This window comes from Galeopterus variegatus, unplaced genomic scaffold, assembly GCF_000696425.1.
Source record: "Galeopterus variegatus unplaced genomic scaffold, G_variegatus-3.0.2 Scaffold56, whole genome shotgun sequence".
In the NCBI taxonomy this organism is placed as follows: Eukaryota; Metazoa; Chordata; class Mammalia; order Dermoptera; family Cynocephalidae; genus Galeopterus; species Galeopterus variegatus.
In genome coordinates this window covers 695,682-707,264 of record NW_007726167.1, presented here as the reverse complement: position 1 = coordinate 707,264, position 11,583 = coordinate 695,682, and the positions used below count along the sequence as shown (strand labels likewise).

Genomic DNA, 11,583 nt, shown 5'->3' with positions numbered 1-11,583 from the left:
ACACAAGGGAGTGACAAATGTTTGAGGTGATGGATGTACTGAGCACCTTGATATGATCATTGGAGACAGTAAAAATGTATCCAATTATTGTATTGTACTCCATAAATCTATACAATTATCGTGGGTTGATTAAGAAAAATAAATTAAAAAGAGAAAAAAGAGACAGAGAGTAGAATAGTGATTACCAGGTGCGGGGAAAGAAAGTGGGAAGGGGGTGCCAGGGAAAGTTACAAAGTTACAATTAGATAGGAAGAATAAATTCTGGTGCCCTAGGGTGACAATAGCTAATAATATTGCATTGTATATTTCAAGATAGCCAGAAACAAGGATCTTGAATGTTATAACCACAAAGAAATGATAAATGTTTAGGTGATAGATGTGCTAATTATTCTGATTAGATCATTATACAATACATGTATGTATTGAAACAAGAAATTGTACCCTATAAACATGTACAATGAAAAAACCAAAAATTTAAAAAAGTATATATATATATATATATTTTTAGAAAAGGTTTAGGTTTACAGAATTATTGAAAAGATAGTACAGGGAATTCTAATTTATTCCACACCTAGTTTCGCCTCTTACTATCATCTTATGTTAGTATTGTACTTTTGTTACAACTGATAAAAGAGAAGACAAAAACAAGGACACTAGAGGAATTTGAAAGCTTTGGTACCTATAGCTAGAAGAAATAAAGCCCACTTCTATCCAGAATCACATACTTCCTCACAATAGAATTCTAATTACCGCTGTTTCTATCACTCTATACAACACGTGTGGTTCTCCACAAAAAAATTGCAAGTGACACCAGAAGGTAAGAAAATACAATGTCTAAAGAGACAAGGCAAGTATCAGAACTAGATTCAAATATGGCACAGATCCTGGAATTATCAGACAGGGGATTTAAAATAACTATGTTTAAAATGTTAAAAAAAAATTGGGGCTGGCCAGTTAGCTCAGTCAGTTAGAGCACGGTGTTATAGCACCAAGGTCAAAGGTTCAGATCCCCACCAGCCAGCCACCAAAAAATAAATAAAATAAAATAAAATAAAATAAAATGTTAAAAAGCCTTACTGGAAAGTGTAGACAACATGGAAAACCACATGGGTAATGCAAGGATAGAAGTATTACCTTCAGAAATGTCCAGAGTATGGGGAACTGGACAGAACACAAGGCATGTTATTATTTTCAACTAGTGAATTCCGAAAAAAGAAGTGATGTGGAGGAAATCTATAGACTTAAAAAGACTTAAGGGGCATCAACAATCATAATGTATAGATCCTATTTGCAAACAGATTCAAAGAAACTCCACTTAAAAGAAGTATATGAGCACAAGATACACGTGACAAATAAAAGGACACTTGGTTATATTCATGACTAACTTGAATGTTTAGAAATGATAACCATGCTGACTTTATGTTTTATAAAAGAGCAGATATCTTTAGAAATATGTACTGATGTGCTTAGAAATGAAATCCTATGGGGTCTTGGATTTGCTTCACATTATTCTAGCTTCTCAGATGCAGAGGAGGTTGGGGTATAGTTGAAACCAGATTAGCCATGTGCTGAAGATTATTGATGATAAGTTTCTGGTATATTGGATTCATCATACTATTTGATCTACTGTTACATGTTCTTGAGAATTTTTGCTTTTCTTACAAATATGATATTAAATTTGAAATCCTAAATAAAATGGATTATTGTAGTGGATTGAATTTCTGTCACCCCAAAACTCACTGAAGCTTGAATTGTGTCCCCTAAGTTCTATGTGTTAGAAGCTTGGCCTCCACTGTGACTTGTTAAGAGGGTGGGAAATCTTATTATGAAAATCCTGTTATGGTAATTTATCCTAAAAAGGTGGAGCCTAGAAGAAATGATTGGATTGTAGGACCATGCTGTTGTGAATGGATTAAAAATGGTGGTTGGGGCATGGCTCTGAGGGCTTTAAAAGAAGAGGAGAATCTCTATCTCTGCTCTCTCTGCTTCCACCATCTTGCAATGTGAGACCCCTGGGTCACTGTCACCACCACCAGATGGACTTTGGACTTTCCAGGCTCAGAAACTGTAAGCAATAAATTTAATTTTCTTTATAAATCACTCAGTCTCAGGTATTTTGTTATAAGCAACAAAAACGGACCAACACAATTGTATTTTAGAAAAATAAATTATAGGAATAAATTGGTTCACAAAGAAAGGAAAACTTTTAAGCAAACAATGCAAAATAAAACCATTCTAAGTTTAAGCCATATTCAAAAGTTCCTGGACAAGGCAGTTTTGCAAGTCATTTCTACAAAGTTATCAGGGAAAACTCATTACCACCTTAAGTCAATATTTCAAAAGCCTACAAAAAGTGGGGCAATTATTCAACTCATTTTCCCAGGGTAGCTGTCTTCCATTCAAATACCAGAAGAGGACACCACCTTGAAAGGAACACTTGAGCCAAGCATACACATAGAGATAAATATCTTAATTAAATTAATGGCATATTCAATAAATCAGTGAATTAACAGGCTGTATCCAAGGAACCAAAATATGATTTAATGTTAAGAAAATATTTTTAATTATAATTTCTTACATTAGCATTGAGCAGAGAAAAAGTAAAAACATTTGATCACATCAATGAGTATAGAAAAAGCTTCTGAAAGAAATTCAACACAAGTTCACGGTAAAAATGTTCAGCAAAATAAGATTAGAAGGGGATTTTCCTCAAATTTACGGCCAATACCCATAAATATAAAATGTTACAAGCATTCTTGTTAGGTACTTATGCTATCACCTCTGTTTTGAGAGTCCTAGATACATTGGGGTTCCAGTACAGTGTGCCATTTACAGGATACCTCTATTTCCTGGTGGACAGTCCAATACCTATTGTCTGACCCATGAACAGGGAGTCCCTCACGTACACACATGTTTACACTGGATTAAGCCATTGTGGCTATACAAGTACTGATAGATTAAGATCAAAGAGTTTCTAAATAAACAGAGCAGTGTACCGTATCCACTGATAGGAATGGAATATTGCAAAAATGTCAACTACCCTTTTTTAGATATTTACAGATTTAAGGCCCTAATTTGCCAACTTGACAGTCAAACCTGGGCTTCTGTCTTCCACTCCCAAAATCAACCCTGGGAAATCATAAAAGGCAGAATAAAACAAACAAACAAACAAACCAAAAAACAGTATCAATAACACAATGTAAACAACAGAACACGAGAAAGCTCTGGGGAATAACAAAGACTGTTGAACTGGTACTTGTGCTTGGGGTGAGGAAAGCGGCAGGGAAGGTGGGAGGTCCGCAGACTGCATAGACGGCACGTGGGAGGACAGGTAGGAAAAATGTTTAAACTTCTGCTTGTATTTCATTGTGGAGAACTCAGGTGGTGCCTCAGACCACAGGGGCCAATTGTCGTGGGGTAATACCAGGACGGGAGGAAAAATGGATTTGATTGAGGCAGTATGGCTCTAGAGTCTGCACTAATAACCACATAAAACCACCTTAGCAGGTGAAGATTGGCCTTTTTCAAAACGATCATGTTAATGGAAGATAAAGAATGAACTAGAAATAGAGTACTGAGCATTGGAGTAAATCAGACACAGTAAGGTTAGGCATGATTTCTGACTCTGAATGAGAGTGAAAAAATGGAAATTGCTGCGCTGAACTATGAAATGTTAGCCCCAACTTAAAAAGAGCAGAACCTCCCCAAATCCCCTCTGGTGCTCAGAGTCCTCAGTGTAAAAATAATCTTTTTTTTTTTCCTTTAAATTTTTATTTTGTCGATATACAATGGGGTTGATTATTATGGCCCATCACCAGAACCTCCCTCCCTCCTCCCTCTCCCCCCTCCCACCCAACAATGTCCTTTCCGTTTGCTTGTTGTAACAACTTCAAAGGATTGTAGTTGTTATATCTTCCTCCCCCAGCGCCCCCGGTTATTTTTTGTGTGTGTGAGTGAATTTATTTATTTATTTATAGCTCCCACCAATAAGTGAGAACATGTGGTATTTCTTATTCTCTGCCTGACTCGTTTCACTTAATATAATTCTCTCAAGGTCCATCCATGTTGTTGCAAATGGCAGTATTTCATTCATTTTTATAGCTGAGTAGTATTCCATTGTGTAGATATACCACAATTTCCGTATCCACTCATCCGATGATGGATATTTGGGCCGGTTCCAACTCTTGGCTATTGTAAAGAGTGCTGCAATGAACATTGGGGAACATGTATATCTTTGACTTGATGATTTCCATTCCTCTGGGTGTATTCCCAGCAGTGGGATAGCTGGGTCATATGGTAGATCTATTTGCAATTGTTTGAGGAACCTCCATACCATTTTCTATAGAGGCTGCACCATTTTGCAGTCCCACCAACAATGTATGAGAGTTCCTTTTTCTCTGCAACCTCGCCAGCATTTATCGTTCAGAGTCTTTTGGATTTTAGCCATCCTAACTGGGGTGAGATGGTATCTCAGTGTAGTTTTGATTTGCATTTCCCGGATGCTGAGTGATGTTGAGCATTTTTTCATATGTTTGTTGGCCATTTGTATATCTTCTTTAGAGAAATGTCTATTTAGCTCTTTTGCCCATTTTTTAATTGGGTTGCTACTTTTTTTCTTGTAAAGTTGTTTGAGTTCCTTGTATATTCTGGATATTAATCCTTTGAGGGAAGGGCTCTGGAGTCTGCGTCTGTCTGGAGAAGAGACCCCGTGGGAGGGAGGCGTGCTGCTCCTGCAACGGCACACCACGGTCACCGGCGCATGGAGCCCGGGACCCACAGGCATTCTCCGCAAAGGTTGCAGCTGGTTACATGCTCAGAGTGGCAGGGCCGGGGCATTTCCCGCCGAGCATTTATCAAGGAGTCAGGCGCTGAGATGAGGACCCTTGAGAGTAAGGACTGAAGGGTACACCCACCCCAGATAGAGAGCCCCCAGCATACCCAGCTCAGCCCCTGCTGTCAGCCCTAAAGACCCCGGAAGAGTTGTCAGGTTGACCACTCTCCTCCTCCAAGGACACCTCAGGGGACTCTGGGAGTCAGAGCCTTTGTCTGAGGTGAGAACACTCAGGTGGGCAGAGGACAGGGCTCCAGGCTCTGCCTGGAACCAAGGTGAGACCCCTGAGGGTGAACTAAGGGGACCCACAGAGTCCATTCCAGCCCGGTACTCCCCGGGCATGGTGCCAGAAGTGACGTCCTCTGACTTCTGCCTTGGGACTGTGAGAGAGGGAAGGGCCTTGTTCTGAGGTGTGCCCTACAGGTCTGCCAAGGGGACAGGGCCCAGACCCTGCAGGAGTGAGGTGAGATGCTGAGGGAGGACCGAGGGGCCCTGAATCATCCATCCGTGCTCCTGCTGTCATCCCTGGACCACCCAAGGCAGACTTGTCAGGCTGAGCCCCCCTCCCACTTCTGCCTCGGGAGATTCTGGCAGTCAGAGCTTGGTGTGACCAGGCCTGCTTGGGTTGGGAGAGGAAGGTGCCCAGGCCCAGCCTGAGTCAAGGGGAGGACCCTGACGGTGAACTGAGTTCCATTCCATCCCCGCTGTCAGCCTGGGAAGCCCCAGTCATGGAGTGGATGGGAGGTCTTCTGACTTCCGCTTTGGGGTGAATGAGAAGGGAAGGCCTTGGTCTCAGGTCTGTGTTTCAGGTCGCTGGAAGAGAGAGAGGGCCCAGGCTCTGTAGAAGTCAAGGTGAGACACTGAGGGAGGACCGAGCGGACCCACTCCACCCTATAGGGGCCCCGACAGAGTCCCGTTCCGCCCTGCTGTCTGCCTGGAGAGGCCTGGGCGTGTTACCTGATGTATCGTCCTCTGACTTCTGCGTTGGGGGTCTGGGAGAGGGGGAGGCCTTAGTCTGAGTGCGCCCTATAGGTCCGAGAGGAGAAAAGTTCCAGGCTCTGTAGGAGTCGAGGTGAGATGCTGAGGGAGAACCCAGGGGCCCCGAACCATCCAGCTGTGCCCCTGCTGTCATCACTGGACAACCTGGGGCACACTTGTCACCCTGAGCCACCCTCCCACTGACACCTCAGGGGACTCTGGGAGTCAGAGATTGGTGTGACATGGCCTACTTGTGCAGGGAGAGGGTGGATCCCAGGCCCAGCCAGGCATCAAGGTGAGGACGCTGAGGGTGAACTAAGGGGAACCACAGAGGCCATCTCCACACCTGCCGTCAGGCTGAGAGGCCCTGGGTACAGTGGTGGATGTGACATCTTCTGACTTCCACGTTAGGTGCTCTGAGAGAGGGGAGGGCCTTGGTTTGAGGTGTGCCCTTCAATTTGGCTGAGGACAGAGGGCCGAGGCTTTGCAGGAGTCGAGGTTAGATGCTCAGGGAGGACTCAGGGGCCCAGAGAATTATCACTGCCCCTGCTGTGCGTCTTGGGAAGCCCTGGAGCATGGTGGTCTAATGGGACCTCCATGGATTTTCCATGAGTTCTCAGGGTGGTGAGGGCCTTGGGGTGGGGGGGCCAGACTCAGATCAACCAACGGCAGAAACCGAGACTGTGCCAGGCACCAAGGAGAGAATGCAGAGAGAAGAGGAAGGGCACATTAGACTCCAGAACAAGGGGGACCCCAAAGAAGCTTGCCCCTGCTGTCAGTCTTGGAGTCCCTAGACCAGATGTCCTAATAAGGCACCTGCTGAATGTGACGTCAGGAATCTGAGGGTGGAGGACTCAGGTCAGCAGACGGGAGGGGCCCAGGCCCTGCGAGGAGTCAAGGGGAGGACTCAGAAGGAGGACTGGGGGGACATTAAACTACAGAACAGAGGGGGACCTCCTCCACTGTTTTGGCCCTGGGGGTCCCCCGGTAGGGTTGCCAGATTGACTGCATCTTTGTTTCTGCCTTCATAGGGTCAGGGAAGGAAGGGCAATGGTCTGAGGAGTGTGGTCTCAGGTCAGCAGATGAAGGAGTCCCAGAACCATGAGTGAGGACTCAACAGACCCCCCATCCCAGACATAGAAAGCACTCCAGATCCTGGTCCCTGCTGTCAGCTGCTGTCAGTCCTGGGAATCCCTGGGTGGGACTGTCAGGAAGAGATGTGGCCTTCCACTTCCTCCTCAGTGGTCTCATGCAGATAGTGGCTTTGTTTGGTGTGCAAGACACACCCACATGTCAACAGAAAGGAAAGGGCCCAGGTCTGTCAGGAGTAAATACAAACACCTTGAGGACTATTAGTCCATTTCTGTTGCTTATTACAGAATACCTGAAACTGGGTAGTTTATGAAGAAATAGAACTGTAGTTTTGGAAGCCTGGAAGGGCAAGGACCAGGTGATACATCTGGTGAGGGCCTTAGTCTGTAGGGCAACTCTCTACAGATCCCCATGGCTACCAGAGTATCACATGGCGAGAATGACTGAGCGAGAGAGCTAACCTGCTCACTCACTCTCCTTATAAAACCTCCAGAACCACGCCCATGTCCACTCATTACACCATCAACCCATTCCTCCATGAATGGATCAATCCATTCAGTAGGGCATGGTCTCCAAATTTTAGTCATCTTAAAGACCCCACTTTTCAGTTACCATAATTAGATTTCCCACCCTCTTAAAACTGTCACAATGGAGAATCAATTTCCGGTAGATGACCTTTGGGGGAACACATTCGACCCATAGCAAGGACACTGAGGGGACGTCTATCCCAGACATATGGGGTGCCCTCCTGAGAACTGCCCCCACTGTTAGACTTGGTAGACCCCATGAAGGAGTGTCGAGATGTGGTGCACCCTCAAATCTGTGTCTGTCTCCTGGGCCTCAAGGAGGTGAAGGCCTGGTCTGAGGGGCACCTTCAGGTCAGCAGAGGGGGCCACACCTGGGCAGCAGAAGGAGGAGTCCAGGTTTTGCCAGGAATCAAGGTGAGGAATGTTGGTAAGAACTGAAGTTATGAAGGTACCCCCACACCACAAAAGAGGAAGGAACTCACCTAGCTGGCATCCCCTTTTCTCAGCCCTGGGAGGCCCTGGGGAAGGGTGGCTAAATGTGGCATGCTCTCATTTCTGCCACATGGTTGGGGTAATAGGTCTCAGGGAGGTATGCACCTTGGTGCAGGGGGCATTGTCAGATCAGCAGAAGAGGCCACATCCTGTCAGCAGAGAGAGTCGCAGAATCTGCCAGGACCCAAAGTATGGGCCTTTTGTGAAGACTGATGGTACCTCAAGCCCAGGAAAAGGGCATACCACAGAGTCTGCCTGTCCTCTAGTCTCAGCCATGGGGGTACTCAGTCAAGAGTGGCCTAAGTGGCAAGCTCACTTCTACCATGGGCGGGAAGGTGGAGAGTCTTCAGGGAGACTCTGGGTTCTTGGTCTAAGGCTAAATGTCAGCTCATCTCAGGTGGGGGGCGGAGATGAAGGGCAGGGCCTGGCAGGAGTAAAGAATAACCTAGAAGACTCGGGGAACCCTTCACCCCAGAATGAATGGGGCCCAGCCCCTGCGGTCAGTTGTGGAGACCCTACACATAGCTGGCGGGATGTGGCTCCTCCACACTTCTGTCTCCCGGCTCTGAGGGAGGTGAGGAACTTGTTCTGATAGGGCTACTACAGGTCAACACAGGGAGCCCCATCTGGTCATCAGACACAGTGGTCCCAGGACCTGCTAAGAAACAAGGTGAGCGCCATGGGGACCCCCCACACCAGAACACAGAACACTGCATTCCCACCCTCCCCTTCTGTCAGCCATGGGAAGACTCATGGAATGGTAAGTAGAGAGGCTCCCTTCACTTCCCTTCTGATGTCTCATGGAAATAGGGCCTTGGTGTAAGGAAGGTGGCCTCAGGTCAACAGAGGGAGAGTCCTAGGACCTGCCAGTACTGCACAGGCCCTGCACCCCAGGACATGAACCCCACTGAATTTGGTCACTTCCTATGGTCCTCCCTGGGATGCTCTGGACAGGTGTGGCCAGATATTTGGCCCCTCACCGCCTTTTGTTCCAGGTCAGAGATGTGAGCTATTGTTCTGAGAGTTTCTCATGCCAGCAGAAGTATTGGGTCCGGGCCCTACCAGGGGATAGGTGAGGGCCCTGAGTGAGTATGGAGGGAACCACTCACCCCAGAACAGTGGGGACCTGACAGAGTCCAATCCACCCCTCCTGTCAGTGCTGGGGAGCCCAGGGTGTCCTTGCAGTCTGCAGCCTGAGGGCCTCCCTCTATTCCTCTTACAGGAGCTCCAGGAACTGAGAGGTGAGACCTTGGTCTGAGGCAGTGTCCTCAGGTCACAGAGTACAGGAGGCCCAGGCAGTGCCAGGAGTTGGGGTGAGATGCATGCCCTGAATGTGTACCAAGGGCCCCGCCCATCCCAGAACAATGGGGACCCCGCAGTGCCCAGCCCCACAAGCAACAGGCTTTAGTCAGTGCTGAAGCCTAGCGCTCTCCTGGCCAGCTGCACCCTGTGTCTTAGTCCATTTCTGTTGCTTATAACATAAATACCCGAAACAAGGTGATTTGTAAATAAAACAAAATTTATTGCTTACAGTTCTGAGGCTGGAAAGTCCAAAGACCAGTGAACACATCTAGTGAGGGTCCTGGTGGTGGCAACAGGGACCCAGGTGTATCACATTGTAAGATGGTGGAAGCAGAGACAGTGACAAACCAACCTCTTCGTGCATGCTCTTTTTAAAACCTTCAGGACCTCATCCCTGGACACCATTATTAATCTATTAACCATTGCATGGTCCTATCATCTAATGACTTCTTCAAAGCCTCACCTTTCAAGTACTGTAATAGGATTTCTCACCCTCAACATTTACAGTGGGGATTAAGTTTTGTGGGGACATTTAAACCAAATCACCCAGACAAGCTCTTTCATTCCCACTTCAGGTCCACAGGGTACAGAGTGCCCAGGAAGACAGGAGCCCTGTGAGGTCCCAGAGCACCACCAAAAGAGAAGACCTGTGAGTAGGCCTTTGTCAGAGTCCCCAAGTGTGGGGTTCTCTGCTGAGGCCGCTCACCCACTCCCTCCCTCCCTAGCCCTGTTGGTCCCCATCACCCAGATCCTGCCCACACTCCTGTCTGCTGCCCCCAGGGAAAGTCATGATGCCTCATGGTCAGAAGAGTCAGCTCTGCAAGCTTGAAGAAGGCCTTCAGGCCCAAAGAGAGGCACCGGGCCTGGTGGGTGCACAGGTTCCCACCATACCTACCACCTCCTCCTCCTCTCCTCTGATCCCAGGCACTCTGGAGGAGGTACCTGCTGCTGGAACACCAAGCCTTCCCCAGAGTTCTCATATTACCTCCTCCTCCCCTACTGTCATCACCTCCACTCTATGAAGTCAATCTGATTAGGGTTCTAGCAGCCAAGAAGAGGAGGGGCCAAGCACCTCACAGGACCTGGAAGTCCCTGAATCCTTGTTGTCTGATTTGGTTTGTTTCCTGCTCCTCAAGTATCAAATGAAGGAGCTGATCCCAAAGGAAGAAATGCTGAATGGTGTCCTCAAAAATTATGAGAACCACTTCTCTGCCATCTTCCACGAAGTCTTTGAGTGCATGCAGGTGGTTTTGAGCATCAACATGAAGGAAATGGACCCCACCAACCATTCCTATGTCCTCGTCACCAACCTAGGCCTCACCTACGATGGGATGCAGAGTGTGGGCTGGAGTATGTCCATGACTGGCCTCCTGATCATCATTCTCGGTGTGATCTTCATAGAGGGCAACTGTGCCTCTGAGGAACTCATGTGGGAAGCACTGAGTGTGATGGGGGTGTATGCTGGGAGGGAGCACTTCATCTATGGGGAGCCCAGGAAGCTCATCACAGAAGATTGGGTGCAGCAAAAGTACCTGGAATACCGGCAGGTGCCCAACAGTGATCCTGCACACTATGAGTTCCTGTGGGGCCCACGTGCCCACGCTGAAACCAGCAAATGAAAGTCCTGCAGCTTTTGGCCAAAGTCAACAGGACTGATCACAGATCCTTCTCATTCCTGTATCAGAATGCTTTAAGACATGAAGAAGAGAGAGCCAGAGCAGGAGTTGCATCCAGGGTCAGGGCTCGTCCTAGGGCCACCTCCAGCAGCTTCTGACCTGTGTGAGATGAGACTTCTTCACCATGTTTGAAGAGAGCAGTCCTAAGTGTGTTCTAAGTAGTGGAGGGCCATGCTGGGTTAAAGGGAACATAGTATATAACATTTTTCTGTTCCACTTCTATGCAATGAGTTGGAGATTTATTTTTATTTTCTTATGGTTTCAAATGTTCCTTTTAACGTAAAGTATAATTAGCTTCAGGATCGAATGACAGTTTTATTGCTATTTATACAGTTTAGGAGTAAGAGTTTTGGTACTTGTTCAAACAAATTGGGAATTGCATTTTATTTTGTGATCTGGAGCAAGAAAACATTGCAGGGAAATAGGCATTTCCTTGGAAATGTGAAAGTACTTAGCAGTGAAAAAGATGGCATAAAGAAATAGAGAAATTAAAAGATAATAATTCTTGCCTTGCCTTATCCCTCTTAGTCTTTGGTGTAAAATTTAAAAAAACACATATGTATATCTGGATTTGCATGGCTTACTTGAGAATGCAGAAAAATTAAATATTAATGAATATATCCTCTTCTCACTGGCTCCTTTATTCCCCATTTATTGAGCATCTGCTCTCTGGAAGGCCCTGTGT

The 11,583-nt window shown here is 46.6% G+C and overlaps 1 pseudogene; it reads left to right on the top strand.

Annotated features, from left to right (window-relative positions):
* Nucleotides 1-9,937: 9,937 nt before the first annotated feature.
* On the top strand, nt 9,938-10,996 carry LOC103592004 (annotated as a pseudogene).
* Nucleotides 10,997-11,583: the final 587 nt, after the last annotated feature.